General features: G+C 39.6%; 1 protein-coding gene across 7 annotated transcripts in view; it reads left to right on the top strand.

Moving 5' to 3' along the window:
• The first annotated feature begins 1,098 nt into the window (after positions 1-1,098).
• The window catches only part of GPAT4 (glycerol-3-phosphate acyltransferase 4), a 42,672-nt gene continuing 26,898 nt past the window's right edge, over positions 1,099-16,872 (top strand). For 4 of the 7 annotated variants that reach the window (XM_074208999.1, XM_074209003.1, XM_074209004.1 and 1 more), the window contains exon 1: positions 1,739-1,847. The gene's annotated coding sequence lies outside the window, so the exon portion shown is untranslated. Of the gene's footprint in view, positions 1,198-1,738; positions 1,848-2,377; positions 2,528-2,568; positions 4,296-16,872 lie in introns of those variants that run through there. The other 3 variants (XM_074209002.1, XM_074209000.1, XM_074209001.1) reach the window with 3 other exon arrangements.

Consider the following 16,872-nt stretch of genomic DNA (forward strand, 5'->3'; position numbering starts at 1 on the left):
TCAGTACCTTTAAGACAGGGTTTTTAGTAATTTTTTATGTCATGGACCTCTTTTAACAATCTGCTGAAACCTATATACACTAAGTCCATAAAATTACGTAGGAAACCAATGTCGTTGAAATAGTTATGAAAATGTTTTTTATTGAAAGTTAATGAACATCAGGTTAAGAACCCTTGCTCTAAGATAAAATACAAATTCCTCAACCCAGCAACTGAATTTGGCTTTTAACCTCCCTTTCTTATCTCAACATTATTCCTCTTAATGAAGCTTCTGTTGTAGCCCAGAACCATATGAACATGGTGATGCGATTTAAAGTACTGGAAGTTAACACAGAATTCCCTCATTTCAAAATTGAAAAAGACCTCAGTGGTAAGATCTGAAGTATTTCCTCTCCAACATACAGAATATAGGCTTTCATCCTTTGACGACATCCAATGAATTTACTGCCTTTAAAATATATATATATATAATATATATATATATATTTATATTTTTAGTCAACGAACATTTCTGAAATATCTACTGCAGGGGCGGCTTAGGTGGCCCAGTGGATAGAGCACCGGCCCTGGAGTCAGGAATACCAGCCTCAGACACTTAATAATTACCTAACCCTGTGGCCTTGGGCAAGCCACTTAACTCCAAACAAAACAGTCTCTGGTCTCAAGGTACTTATAATCTAATGAGGAAGACAAATATGTACAAACAAGTTTTATATATACATATATATGTATACACACACATATATACATATATACATACATATATATATACATATATATATATATGATGAAGAGGAAATCATCAGCAGAGGGAAGGAGCTACAATTAAGGGGGATGGGAAGGTGGTGAAGATTTCTGCTGAAGCTTGAAGGAAGCCTGGCAAGCAGAGATGAGAAGGGAGGGCATTCTGGGCACGAGGGTCAGTCAGTGAGGCTAGCTCGGGCTGAGAGGATCTTACAGTAGAGACCAGTCCCATTGATGCCAAGAGTAACGGGTTGGAATAGGAGAGTAAAGGGATCAGAAGGCTGGAAGGAAGGTCATTTTCTATTCATCCTGCCGGAGGGAGTCCAGGGAACTGAGGTTTACTCAACAGGGGCGGAGTGACCCGAGTGGACGGGCTGAGTGACCCGAGTGGACGGGCGGCCCCCCCCAGGTGTCTGAGCCAGGGAGGGCGAGGCGCGCCCCCGAGCGCGGCCAGGTAAGGGGGGGCCGGGGTGACCAGCTGATTGGACCGGGCCGGGTCAGAGGAGGGAACCTGGGGGGGTCCTGGCCAGAAACGGGGCAAGTCTGGGAGGGGCGCTCTGCCCGGGAGGAGGGTTAAGGCGCCTCGGCGCTGTGAAGATGAGCCAGCTGATGCCAGGCGCCGGTGGGATCACGCAGGGAATCTTCAGGAAAAAGGCGGGTTGGCCATACGCGGGTAAATGGGGTAATTACGAGGGGGAAGGTTCTGGAAGGGCCAGGGCTCGGGGAGGCCTCCTGCAACGCCGGCTGTGCCCGGCGCTACCGCGGTCCGGAAGTGAGCCGGGGGGCCGTTACCCGGCCGGGCCTCGGGATTCCCGCGTTTAGCCCATCCCCGCCCCGCTAGGGGGCGACGCCGGCTCCCGGAAGACGCCCCCGCCCGCCGGCGGCGTTGGTGACGTCGCCCCGCGCTCCCTCCCCCTCCACGCGCCCCCGGGTGCAGAGAGAGAGAGGGCGGGGGGCGGGGCGTCACGTCAAAGCGGCGTAGACAAAGGGCGGGCGGGCGCATGCGCAGCGACTCGCCACCTAATCTCTGGCCGGCGGTGGGGGAGGGACTGTGAACGGAGGGAGCCTGAGGACCAGGACCTGAAGCCCGGTGTCCCACAGTGGGTGAGTGTGCCCCGGCCTGACCCCTGCCCTTCCGATATCGTTAGCCGCCAAAGGAGGGGAGAAGGAGGCCGGGGAGGGGAGGATCCGGGGTCCGGAGCGCCTTGAGGGCCGGGTTAGAGCCTCGGGGGCCTCCCCCGCTGGCTGTGGAGCTCAGGAGACACCATCGTCTTCCCCTCGGGGTTCTCGGCGTGGAACATTCCGACCTCCCCTTCCTCTCCTACAGTGGAACATTCTCCCCTGCTGGAGCTGCCCCTGCGGAGGGAGCCAGTCTCCGCGCAGGCTGGGGGCGGCGCCCTCTCCGGGCGTCCAATGGGGACAGGGCTTCCCTCCCCCGCCCCGCCCCCGCCCCTCCTCCAGATGGGCTCTCCCGCCCCCCCACCTCGCATTGTTCACTGGACGCGGCCTCGCCCTTCCTCCGCCTGCGTTTGCGTGTCCCCCCTCCCCGGGGGAAGTGGGGAAGCCCAGCCCGGTGCTCGGGGAACGCCCCCCCCAGGGCCCCGGTGGTCTCGCCCTCTGTAGCGGGCGGGGCCCCTGCTCGGGGCCTGGCCACTCCGCGGGGTGGGGGCGTGGGGGTCCCCGAGAGTAGGCAGCTCTGCCCAGCCGCTGCCACAAGCGCACCGAGCCCGTAAAAACTCTGTCTCCACCCTGACTGTGGCCTCTGTGGGATTTCCCAGTTCAAGGTGAATTCTTTCTTGTGAAAAGTGCAGCAGGGGGAGGGCAGAGAGGGGAAGCCCAGTCCTGTCCTCAGATGGTGTCACTTCATCTGTATCTTGAACACAATTTCCAGAAATGATCCTTTTAGCCTCAGATCATGGAATCAGAGGGACGGAGGGCACATTATAAAAGATACAGGCTTTTTTCATGCTGGAAAGACAGGCAGAGAGAGAGATGATCAGAGTTTCTAAAATTATAAGTGTTTCTAGAGGCCAGTCTTCCTGAAGTCTTTCCCCTTCCATATACTGACTCGGTGATCCTGGATAAATTATTTTAATCTCTTAATGTCTGATCAACTTACTAAGATTATAAAATGGAGAGGAGCCAATTCACACTGGTGGCAGAAGTTTCTCATTTATGATGAAATCGTAAATCTGATAAAAAAAAGTCACATGTTGAACATGCTTGAAATGCCAAGCAGAAGAATTTGTATTTGAGTGAAGAAGTCGGAAGGAACCATTGTAACTTCTTGAGCAGAGGAGTGACACGATGAGAGGTATATGCTTTAGGGATGTCTCTGGCAACTTTGTGCAAGGTAGATTAGTGAAAGGAGAGTCTTAGAGCAGGAAGAACAATTAAGAAGCTGTTGTTAGAGCCCTAGGTAGAGGAGATGCCAGTGATAAATGAGAGTGATTGATGTGAGTGGAGAGAAAGGGGACAGCTGCTGGAGATGTGTGGTAAGTAGAATCGTCCAGACTTGGCAGTTAATTGAATGTGTGATGTCAAAGGGAGTGAGGAGTCAAGGATCACTTCAAGATTATAGTTAATAAGGGGGCAACTAGGTAGCACAGCAGATAGAGCACCGGCCCTGGAATCAGGAGGATGAGAGTTCAAATCTGGTCTTGAGACACTTAATAATTACCTAGCTGTGTGACCTTGGGCAATCACTTAACCTTATTGCTTTGCAAAAGTGTCCCCCGCCAAAAAAATTATAATTTATTAACCTAGGTGCTCTAAGGATGGTGCTACCCTTGACTATTAAGCATTTATCAAGCATCATATGCCAGACCCACTGTGCCAAGAACTGGCACCCCCTCCCCCTTCAAGGAGTATATCATCTTATTGGGGGAAGAGGGATGGGGCCAGCCCAATAAATAGACTTTATAATGATAATGTGGAGGATGGAGGAAGGTATTAGAAACTGGATAAGAAGGTACAGGAAGGGTCTTATGCAGAAAGTGGAATTTGAGCTGCTTCTGGAAGGAAGCCAAGGGTGTAAGTGAGGAGACAGAGCCTTCTAGGTATGAGAGATAAAGTGTCCTGTTTGAGAAATTGTTGCAAATATGCCTGTGTAGGAAGGGGCCAGGTAATGATGACCTTTAAATGCCAGAGGACTTTATAGTTGATTCTGCAGGTTATAATAATAATGTTTGTCCTTCATTTTTTTTTTTTTTAGTTTTTTTGCAAGGCAGTGGAGTTAAGTGGCTTGCCCAAGGCCACACAGCTAGGTGATAATTAAGTGTCTAAGGCCAGATTTGAACTCAAGTACTCCTGACTCCAGGGCCGGTGCTCTATCTACTGTACCGCCTAGCTGCCCCTTGTCCTTCACTTTTGAAGAAGACCATGACATCAGGGAGGTGATTCCATGACAAGCACGTGAATTGGATTTCATTAAGGGGATGCTAAGTCACCAGCTTCGCTTTCTCCTCCAGGACCATCTGGGTCCAATTGCCAGATATGAATCAGGATGACTGAAGATGGCCCTGAACGTGAGGCAGTGTCCAAGGTCACACAGTACGTATCAAGGGTCTGAGAGTAAATCTGATTGGAATAGGGAGAGACTTGAAGCAGAAGACCTTGCTATTATAGGAGTCCAGGCAAGAGTTGATGAGGGTCCAAATTAGAGCTGTAGCTTTGTGAATGGAGAGAAGGACATGTATAAGAGTTATTGCAAAAATAGAGACAAGATTTAGCAATGGATTGAATGTTTAGATAAAAGGGAATGAGAATTAAGGATTACACTGAAGTTACAACCCTAGATGACTAGGAGGAAGGCAGTGCTTTACATAGTTAATAGAGAAGTTCAGAAGAAGGGAAAGATTTGGGGAAAAGACCTGTTTTGGACATGCTGAATTTGAGAAGTAATTATTTGGTGAAAATTCTTGTGATGAAGAAGATAAAAATTTGGACTGGGATCAGGAAGACTCATCTTCCTAAATTCAAATCTAGCCTCAGATGCTTACTAACTTGTGTGCCCTCTAGGCTAGTCACTTAACCCTTTTTTCCTCAGTTACCTCATCTTTAAAATGAGCTGAAGAAGGAAATAGAAAGTCATTCTAGTTTCTTTGCCATGAAAATTCCAAATGAGGTGACAGACAAAACTGGAATTACCAAACAACAACAGCACTTGTACCTCAGGAGGGCTGATCTGGCATCTGCAGTAGAGATCACTGAACCCTTGAATCTGTTGAGATCACAAAATTAAGATAATATGGAATGAAAAGAAAAGGAAACTCAGGGTAGAACCTAGGGGAACAATTACAGATAGTGGGCAGTTGCATGGGTCAAGAACCAGCAAAGGAGAGTCAGTTTGGTAGGACAAGAGAATATCCTGAAGAGAAGACAGTGTCATATACTTCAGAGAGGTTAAAAAAGGATGAGGACTAAGAAAAGACCATTTCATTTGACAATTTAGAAATCATTGCTAAATTGGAGAGAATATTTTCAGTTAAATGATATGGTTAGGGCCCAGATTGCATTGGGTTTAGAAAGGAAAGGAAAAGAAGTGAAGGCAGAGACTGTGGGTGACTTTCTCAAGGACTTTAGCTGGGAGAAGAGATGTAGGATTATATAGCTGGTGAGGATGGTGGGGACAAATGAGTTTTATGCAGGGGAGCATATGGGCATCTTTGTAGGCAACTGGGGAAGGATCCAATAGATAAAGAGAAAGTAAATAGAGAATGAAGATAATCTGCTAGAGAAGTCAGGAAGGAATAAGATCAAGAGTATATGTAGATAACTTGCCTGCACCTTCTTATCTGAGATTGAAGCAAAGTTGGAGATAGGGTGGAACATTGCCGAATTATAAGAGATGAAATTGAGGGGAGAAGGGAAAGGTTTTGGTGAGTGATTTCACTATTTTTAGATGAAGTTTTAGGCCCTCAATTCATGAGGAAATTGGAAAAGGGGTTACCACAGGAAGTTTGAGACAAGGCTTTGAACATTCTCTCTGGAGAATAGAATTTGGAATCAATTAGGGATAGGATGTTTGACAAATTGGGAAATTCAGAAGGGAGGTGGGTATAGGGGGGAAAATATTAGGTGCTATTTCAGACATTGAATTTGAGATGCCTATAGGGCATCCGGTTGGAAAATGTCTTCAAGGCTTTTGATGATTTGAGACTAAAATTCAGCAAAGAAACTAAGATTGGATATATTCAATAATTCATTGAACATTTATTAAGGGCCCGCTATGTGCCATAAATTGCTTAAGTACTGAGACTACAGATAAAAAGACAGTCCTTGGTCCTCAAAGGGTTTACAATTTAATGAGGAAAGATATTTTAAAATTTAATGAGGAAAGAGAAAAAGAAGCTGAAAAGTAGAGGGGTGGTGGGAACTTAGGGAGTATGATGATATGATGTTCACTCAAGTCAAAATCAAACAGAGCCACTAATGGAAAACTGAGTTAACTGGAAAATTTAGATGTGATCCCCTTCTATAAAAGAAGGCTTTGGAAGGAACTTAGTGCTCTGTCCTCCAGCCCTGCAATCAAAGGAGAGAAGACAACTAAAGGAGATGAAACAGTATATTGAGTATTGAAAACAAAGTCATCTTTGATGATCAGTTTATGGGTCAGACATGATATTCCAAGGAGTTGAAACATAGCAGAGATCCTGATGGAAAATGAAGAGTTATATAGATATAGATATAGATATAGATATATAGATATCTGAGAACCATCCATGTAGATTGATGTCAATTGAATCAGTGGGAATTTATGAAGTCACCAAAAGAGATTGTAGAGAGATTATAGAAGGGTCCAGCACAGAATTTGGGAGTCTGCCAGCAAGTTAAGAATTAGGATTGTATGATGTAAAGGAAACTGAAGCACAGACAGATGGAAGGAGAGAACCAAATGAGGACCTGTATTGAGGGGGGGGAAAGTAATATTTTGCTCTTTATTTAGGCACCAGTCTATTATTTAATTTAGCAATGATCTCTCTACTCAAATCTTTTCAAGCTTGGAGAGAGAAAGATGTCTTCATTGTTGTAGTCTCTATGTCCCCCATGCCCCCCTCCAGTTTGACTTTTTGCTGCAACACGACGATTTCAGATACCATTTATAGAACTCTTGAACAAGGGGAAAATATCTTAAAATGCCACCAGGCTTAACATTCAAAATTCTAGCAAGAAAGGCACTATTACATTGCCCCTGGACCAAGTACTCCCCGGTGGAATCCAAAGAGGTCCCTCCTTAAGATGTCTATGAAGAATCTAAATTGAGTTGAAGGTTTTGAGAATGCCTTCAGGTGAGAAGAGAATATTTTTTCAGGTAAACCCTGGTCCATTCCCTTAGGGGAGAAAGGAGATTGCCCTTTATACATTTACTCAGTGAAAGGTCTTTTTGTCCTCAACCTTTTTTCCACCTTTCCAAGGGACTTTCCCTAGAAGTCTGGAAAGGGCTTTAGAGAAAAATAGTAATTCATAATATTTGTAGAGAAACTAAAAAGGAAAATTTTAAAATTATACTTCCACTTGTGTCAGAGCATGTTTTATAGACAGTGCTTGAAAACAGATTTTTTTGATTCTCAGTGTAACCCACATTCCACTAAGATTGAAATTGTAAATTTAATAAGGTTTAGTATGAGTATTAAATGATAAATGAGTATTAAATGATAAAATGATTTTTATGAGAGACCTAAATAAAGGACTGTCCTGGGAGTCTGGAAGACTTACTAAGTCCTGTCTTCTGCCACTTACTTGCTGTGTAGACATGGGCTCACTTAATTTCCTTAATGTCAGTACCTCCAAGGTATTAATTCTCCATGACTGCAAATTACAGATACATTTGTGATCTGTATCATTGGAGGCACAAGAGTTTTTTCTTTCACTGATTAAATCAAAAGGGAGTTATTGATCATAGGATGATAGATTTAGAGCTTGAAAGGACTTTAAAAACCACTAGTGCAATTCCCTCATTTTATTGAGGGAGAAACTGAAATCAATTTCAGTGACTTGTCTAGGATCATACAGCTAAGGAAGTATTTCAGTTGAGATTTGAACTTAGGGATTCTTGACTCCTAAGTTGAGTAAACTATCCCATTATACCACACATAGACTCTCATAATAATTGTTTTAATGATCTAATGCAAATCTTTTAATCAGTTTATAATTTCATTCTGATTCTTATTATATATTTCTTATGGAACCTCCTTAGTGATATCCCTATATTTTTAATGTGATTCTCATTGAAAATTATATCATGATGTAATTTTTTAAAAATCATGATTAATTCTTCTGTGAAAATAATTCTCAGATGATATGAATGACCTGTGTTTTTGAAATCCTTTTCAGCTGAATGCCAGCTCTAATATGTCCAAACCTGGAAGGTCTAGCAGTGAACTGTATCATGTAAACTGACAATGGGGTGTGGTGGATAGAACTGTGTACCTGAAGTCAGGAAGGCTTGACTTTAGTTCCAACCTCAGACTCTTACTAGCTTAAATCACTTAACCCCAAACTGCTTCAGTTTCTTCAAGTGTAAAATGGGGATAAGAGTACCTCTCTTTCAGGGTTGTTGTGATGATTAAATAAGGTAACATTAGTGAAAAGTTTTCAGAGCAATATCTGACCCAAAGTAGATGTATATAAATTGTGAGAACACAAAAATGAGCTCATTTTTGCCCTCAAATAGGGTTTACTTTCTACTAAGGAAATACAGCATACCCATGGATGAGTTATAAATACAAGGTCATTTGAGGTATCATCCTTGACTCCTTACCTCACTCCTAATTTCCATTGTAAAGCCCTTTCAGTTCTCTCTTCCTTTCCTTCAAACTCTTTCCCCCTTTCAGACTTTCCTATTACTGTTGAAGGTACTATCAACTTTCCAGTGCCTCAGACTTAGAACCTGAAAGTCATCTTCCAATTCCTTACTAGCTCCCAAACTAATCCCACCCCTATATCCAATATATTGCCAAGGCCTATTGATTTCACCTTTTTGACATCTTTTTCTTTTGAAATTTTATTTTTTCCAACTATATGTCATAAAAGCCTTTCGACATTCATCCACCTGCATATTCATAAGTTCTACATTTTCCCACCACTGTCCCTTTTTATCCCCACCCCCCCAGTGGCTAACAGTCCTGTAAAAGTTGTACATGTAAATCTATGTTCAACATGCCTACAATATTAATCATTTTGTATATGAGGAATTAGGACCAAGGGAAAAGAAAGAAAACTGTGGGATAGGAAGGAAAAACATGCAAATTTTTTTAAGTGAATATAATATCCATTCAGATTCTTTGATTTTTGTTATTTTTTTCCTCTGGATGTGGATGACATTGTTCATGACAAGTCTCCCAGGGTTATCCTAGATGTCTAAACTGCTGAAAGGAACTTCATCCATCCTAGTTAATCAATTCACAATGTTGTTGTTAATGTATATAGTGTTCTTGGTTCTCTTCCCTTTGCTTGGCATCAGTTCGTGTGATTCTTTCCATCTTTCTCTAAAGTCTGACCATTCAGTATTTATTATAGAACAGTAGTGTTCCATAACATTCATAAATCATAATATGTTCAGCCATTCCCCAATGATGGACGTCACCTCAATTTCCAATTCTTTGTCACTATAAAAAGAGCTACTATAAATATTTTTGAATATATGGGACTTTTCCCATTTTTTATGGGTTTTTTTTTTTTGGATATAGCCCTAGTAATGGCATTGCTGGGTCAAAGGGTATGATCAGTTTTATTGCTCTCTGGGTATAATTTCAGATCCTCATCTCTGCCTCCTGGCTTCCTTCAAGTCCTAATTAAAATTTCATTTTCTCCAGGAAACTTTTCCTAATTCCTTTTAATTCTAGGACCTTCCTTCTTGATTATTTCCTGAAGCTGAATCTGAAAGTGACTTTTACTTCTTTATTTGACTGAGTGAGCATTTATATGGTGCTTGCTGTCTGCTAGACACTGTGCTAAGACTTTATAATTGTCATTTTATTTGATCCTCAAAATAACCCGGGGAGATAGATGTTATTATCACCCCCACTTTGTTGAAGAGGAAATGGAAGTAAACAGAAGTTTAAGTCCAGGACAACATAGCTATACAAGGCCTGAAGCTGGATTTGAACACAAACCTTTCTTAATCTGGGCTCTTTCCACTGTACTACTGAAAATTTGGTGGTGTCATAATAGCCTCCTATTCACTGATTTTAAATTTGGGAGTAAGGGGAAATGAAATAAGTTGGAGATTTTGGAGACCTTTAAATCATAGACTCAGGTGTTTTTATTTTATCTTAGAGGCAGAAGGAAATGACTGGAAGTTTTTGAAGCAGGGAGTAATGTGGTTAGATATGTACCATGGCTACATAGTTTGGCAGTTTTGTGGACAAATTATTTGAGAGAGAATAGAGACCAATTAGGAAGCCATTCCTATAGTCCAGAGGATAGGTAATGACCTGAAACCCGGGTGCCTAGCTGTGATTGCAGAGATATTGTGAAGGTAAAATTGGCTGGATTTTAAGGGACTGAAATGCCTTTGACTTGAAATTTAAAGGAGAATGGATTTAGAAGCAGAAGATAAGTTCCATTTTGAACAAAATGAGTTTAATTTGCCTTGTGGGAAGGACATCAAGACATCCAAGTCTAGGAGTCAGATGGCCATGTGGAATAGGACCTCAAGAGAGATTAATATTTGGTGGTTAGTATATATATCCACATATTAATGAAATCAATTGTATTTAAAGTGTTGACATATAAAAAGTAATTTCATAATGAAAAGTGATGTCTTCTGGGTTAACATTCCTGATTTCATGATAGTGGTATTACTGAGACAAAATTTTTAGGTGCAACATAAAGAATATTTTTGTAGTTTAAGATTACTTATGGAGTCAATCACCAAATTATATTGTGTCTTATTTTCCTCTTAGAAGTTGGAAACAATTCCTTTATCATTTTACCTCACATGATTGCAAAGGATCCATATCAAGTCCATATATGCTTAAATCTCATGATGGGGCACTGGTGTGTAGAGTTGGTGGAGACTGAAGGGCGTTTCTAGTGATGTTAGCCTTTCACTATTACTTACTGATTTTCATCTGCGCTGAAATTTCTATCTTGAATCACCCTCCAGAAATTGGAGAATTGAACATCATAGTTGGCTAGAGCACTGGTCTACTGAGTGTGTCTTCCACACCTCCAGTGAGTTATGGCATGACCCCCAAAGTGATAATGGTGTAACCCCACAGGATAAACAGTCAGAAGGCAGTAGTAAACTTCCCTTTGGTTAGCTAGTGGAGGTACTTGTTTTCAATAGAACTGAATTCCACCTTCCCTCAGCACCCAACTCTACTTTTTCCTGCTGCTGGCCTCTTGGGGCTTTGCCTTTTGCTCTGGTTGTTGGCTCCTCATGGTAATAATAACCTAACTGCTACATAAGGGTACACACAGCAGTAGCAGGGCAGGCACAATTTTCCCCTCAGCATTCTCACATCCTATCCCTCTATCATTTTGTGACTATAACAGTTGCCCCTTGGTGAACTTTGTATTCCTCCTACCCTTTTAATTTTCAGTGAAGTTAACAAGCAGGAAGGGTTGTGTATGTATCACAAATTTAATAGATATCTTTTCCCTCAATTCCTCAATACTGTTCCTAACTTTACTATTTTTGTCAAGGGTACAATCCTTAACAGTTACCCAAGTACACAACCTCAGTGTCTCACATCCTACTGTGTGCCATCACATCCATTCGTACCTACTATCTTCATTGCTCCCTTGTATATTATTGTATTACTTTATCAATATGCTTTCCTCCCCTCCCCCGATTTTTTCCTGCAAGGCAAGGTCACACAGCCAGGTAATTTAAGTGACTGAGGTCAGATCTGAACTCTAGTCCTCCTGACTCCAGGGTCTGTGCTGTACCCACTGTGCCACCTAACCACCCCCTCAATACACTCTTAATTGGTCTCCCTCAAAAGATTCTCTCCTCCACTCCATCTTTTAGTCATTTAGTCAATTTATTAAGCATTTACTAAGTGTTAAGTGCTGGAGATGCAAAAATAAAAGTAATATAATCATTGACTTCAGAAAGCTTGCAGTTCATTTTTAAATTGCTTTTTCAATTAACAAATAACTATTTCTTCTCCTTTCTATATCTCTTCCATCTTTCCATCCTCATTTTGTAAAGAAAAATAAAAATCCTTATAACAAATATGTGGTCAAACAAAAACAGATTTGTATTGACCCTGCCCACAAATACAGGTCATAATCAGCCCCATGAGTCTCACCTTCTGTCAAGACATGAAAGTCATGCTTAGCCATTTACATTGATTAGAGATCTTAAATCTTTTGTTTGCCTTTATAGTTTTACTATTGGATACATTGTTCTCCTGATGCATCAGTTTTGAACAAATCTTCCCAGGTTTATGAAATTCAACTTTTTCATTATTTCTTTAGAGCATCCAGTACATTCATGTGTCATGATTTGTTAAATCATCCTCCAATTGATGGGTATCACTTAAGTTAACAGTTGTTTGCTAACACAAATAGAGCTGCTCTAAATATTTTTGTATATATGAATACTTTGATTTCTTTGATGGTGTAGAAAACTAGCTGCTAGGTCTCATAATACTAGTTATCATTGCTAGATCAAAGGATTTGCATAATTTAGTAAACTTTGATTTTGTTTTCCAGAATGGCTGGGCCAGGTTACAATGTACAAATTACATTAATGTCTCTGTTTTCCCTACAACCTTTCCAACATTTGAAATTTTCCTTTTTGTCAACTTTGCAAAAGGTATAAGAGTAGAACCTCAGAGTAGTCTTAATTTGCATTTCTTTCATTTTTAATGCTTTGTTTTTTAATAGCCTGGCTTTCTTTTTTGGAAAACTGCCTATTCAGAAAGAAGTTTACCTTCTAATGGAAGAGACAATAAATGTACATATATAAACAAGTATTAACAGAATATATACAAGATTAAGGAGAGCACTGTCTTTTACCCCTCTCTTTGTATCCCCATTACTTACTTTAAGTAGACATTTAATAAATGTTTATTGACTGATCAAAAAAATTAATTTGGGGAAACAACCTGGGCTTCATGAAGAAGGTAATGCTTGAACTTTTTTTGCAAGGGCAATGGGGTTAAACAACTTACCCAAGGTCACCCAGGTAATTATTAAGTGTCTGAGGCCAGACTTGAGCACAGGTCCTATTGACTTCAGGACCGGTGTTCTATCTACTGTGCCACTTAGCTGCCCTCTGCTTGAACTAGCTAAAAGGAGATGGAGGGAGTTCCAGAAATTGAGGAAGGTGTAGTGCTTGGAAGACAGTGAATATAAAGATAGATAGAATAGCATAGCTACCAAATTGATTTTTTTAAAAAAATTCTTAATACTATGATATTCTTAATATTTTAGACCATGTTCCTTCCCTATTCAAGAAATTCTATTTTCCTATAACTACAGGGTCTCATCTCATCCATAGCCCATCCTTTTAGAATGTCTAGTTTTTGAATAATTTCACATTTGTTATGGTATTGTATAATTTATAAATAATACTTATGTTGGGAAGCTACATCCTCAAATTTTTTACTGATAGAGATGTGCTATCAAAAAAAATTATGCTTAACTAAGACTAGTTTGTGGAGACATCACTTGGAAAATTACTTCTGGAAAGGTAAATAATTTCCCCTTTTAACTTATATATTTATTTCTCTCTGAATAATATAGGGTTGTCTGTTTCTGGCAGGACTGAAGAAGTTCTTTTGAAAACTTCCCACAGGAGTGCAGTCTAACATGCTGACTGGTTTCTGTAAATATAACTACTTTTCACAGATTTGGGCTCTCCCTGAAAGTGGTGCTTTTTCCTTTAAATTTCTATCGACTTTCAGTGACTGAAGCTTAAGAATATTTGATCTTGGTTGCACTTGAACAGTATTGCTTATTTAGTGCTTCAGGTCACGTTCTATTATGGTATTTCTTTGGTAACTTATCTTGTAACAGTGCAATATTTATTTTATGGGATATATTGATATAGTCTGCAACATAATGAATCTGTTGTACAATGGGAGCTACTTAAAATATTTTTCTCCTTTCATGCTTCAGAAAGATAGGAAAAGAGAAAGGATTGTGTATTTAATTTTTCTCAGGAGATAGTTATACAAATGATGGCTTACAATTTAGATTCCTAGAGAGAGGGATAAAAGTCACTTTTACTTAGCTGAAAGGGAAAAAAGCATTTCTTTTGTTTGTCATTGTATTTTCCTGTAAATGACTGAGTTCATAGTTATGGCACAAAAGCTTTCTGGCATATTGGTCCTTCTTTGTGAAAGAGTAAGATTTTCATAAAGTTTTGATCATGATACAAGAAGAAAGCTTTTCAGTAAGATTGTCATACAGGTTGACCTAATAGATCATGCATGGACTATTTAACAGTTTCTAGCTCTTAAAAAAAATCTCATTTTGTCACTAGTATAGACTTCTTTAAATAATTCAATTTTTTGAATAATATATTTACAATTGAGTCCTAATTCCCCCAAAATAATGAAAGGAAACAGCATAAAAGTGATTGTGTCCCATATAACATGCAGTTTTATGAGTTATGAGTTTTATTAAAGAAAAAAATTATAGCAGCATTGTCTAATGTTTAAAATAAAAATCATGGTTAAAGTTATATTTTTTTGGTATGACATTGTATTTTTTGATTCTATTTTTTGTGGCATACAGTTTTCCCCTGATTTCTTTGAATTCTTCAATACATCTCTTTAGACTGCAAATATTCCTGTATATTTGTTTTTCCACAGTTTTTTCAGCCTTTTTATTTTGTTGGGAAACATGGTTAATTTTATCCCCCCTCCCCCAATCAAAATACTTTTGCTATGAGTTTCATATACAGGTAAGTCTTTCGTAAAATATCTTGCAAAATTCCAAATTGTTTTCTACCAGCTATAAATTAATATGCCTATTTACCATTTTTTTGTCAATTGAGTGAGTGAGATAATATTTTAAATTTTATGTAATTTGTATTTCTATGAGTTGGCCCTGGTAGAAAACTGATCTTGGATCCAGGAAGACCAGAGTTTCAGTTTTCCCTCCCAATACATAATGGATAACGCAGGGTAAGAGTAAATCTTGGGGTGGCTAGGTGGCATAGTGGATAAAGCACTGGCCCTGGAGTCAGGAGTACCTAGGTTCAAATCCGGTCTCAGACACTTAATAATTACCTAGCTGTGTGGCCTTGGGCAAGCCACTTAACTCCATTTGCCTTGCAAAAAAAAAAAAACCTAAACCTAAAAAGAGTAAATCTCCTCTGTAAGACTGTAAGCTGCAAAAAAACCCACTCTTATTTCCATTGGTAGAATAATTTTTTTTCCCCTGAGAGTTCCCTAGGTACATGAAATCATAGGTCCATTTCAACTAATATGATTATCTGTTTGTAGTACCTTTTAGAATGTTATTTATACTTTGTATCTCTTCTGCCGTGAGTTGTTTATTTTTTGAAATGTGGTCACAAACGTCTTAAATCCAGTTTAGCAGGGGATGGCTAGGTGGCGCAGTGGATAGAGCACTGGCCCTGGAGTCAGGAGTACCTGAGTTCAAATCCAGCCTCAGACACTTAATAATTATCTAGCTGCCTTGGGCAAGCCGTTTAACCACATTTGCCTTGCAAAAACCTAAAAAAAAAAAATCCAATTTAGCCATAATGAAAAAATTTTGAATATGTTACTGGCATCTCTTTGCTAGAATTATATGTTCTGTATCAGGGTTCATCACCGATAGTGATCTGATGTTTGCTTTAGTTCTCCTTGGTTTGGCAACAAGTTTATATCATAATTTGATAAAATACCTCTTCTCCTATTTTTGAAAATAGTTTAGACCACCTAGTTATTATGGTCTTTAAAAATTGTTTAGACAAGGAAGTTGCAATTTTTTAATAGAAATTAATTTATGCTTAATTTATTTTTTCTGAAATTGAGTTGTGATCTTTTTCTTGTTTCGTTAATCTGGTCATCCTGATTTTTTTTTTTTATAAAAGGTAGTATGGTCTAGGCATAGCCATGACCACTCACTCTACCGTCTAATTAGAACTGAATTTTTTCTTTCATTTAGGCACATCAAATACTAAAGTATATAAGAATCATAGTGCTCTTACACCTGGAATGGACCTAAGATATCATCTCTTTCCACCCCCTCATATTAGGAATCCTAGACCTGAGATAGTAAACAAGAGCCCAAGGTCACACAGATAAATGACAGAAATTTGATATTACCTAATCTTTTGTCTATGACAATTGTCCCTCCTTTCTTGCCTCTCTCCCCTTTCAGATTTCTTGTCATTTTTTTAAATATAGTATTTTTTTTTCCCATTTACCTGTAGGGATAGTGTGCATCTTTCATTTTTGTGGGATTTTCTGTGAAAGAAGAATCAGAACAAAAGGGGGAAAATCATAAAAAAAAGTGAAAAATAGTAAGCTTTGATCTGCATTTAGACTCATAGTTCTTTCTCTTGATGTGGATGGCATTTTCCATTATGAGTCTTTTAGAATTGTCTTTGATCACTGTTTTTTTTATCACAGTTGATTATCACAAATTGTTCCTGTTTCTATGTATAGTATGTACAGTTCTGCCCCCTTCACTCAGCATCAGTTCATGTAAATCTTTCCAGGTTTTTCTGAAATCTACCTGCTCATCATTTTTTATGAAACAGTAGTATTACATTCCATTCATATGTTCAACCATTCCCATTTGATGAGTATCCTCTCAATTTCCAGTTTTTTTACCACCAAGAAAAGAACTGCTATAAATATTTTTATACATGTGAGTCTTTTCTCCTTTTTTTTTTTTATGATTTCTTAGGGATATAGACTGAATCAAAGGATATGCACAGTTTAGAGCACTCCAGAATGGTTAGAATAGTTCACAATTCCACCAGCAGTGCATCAGTGTCCCAGTTTTTCCACATTTCCCCCAACATTTATCATTTTCCTTTTATGTCATAACTGATGGGTGTGAGATGGTACTTCTCTTCTTGTCATTCTTTATTAGTGCTTTAAAATCTAGAAGGTGACTGTAATGAGGAGTGGACCATAGATGGTAGTAGAGTAGCAAGAAGATTTCTACAAACATCTAGAAAATACACCAACCTGAAAACTGA

Source organism: Macrotis lagotis, chromosome 1 (assembly GCF_037893015.1).
Source record: "Macrotis lagotis isolate mMagLag1 chromosome 1, bilby.v1.9.chrom.fasta, whole genome shotgun sequence".
NCBI lineage: Eukaryota > Metazoa > Chordata > Mammalia > Peramelemorphia > Peramelidae > Macrotis > Macrotis lagotis.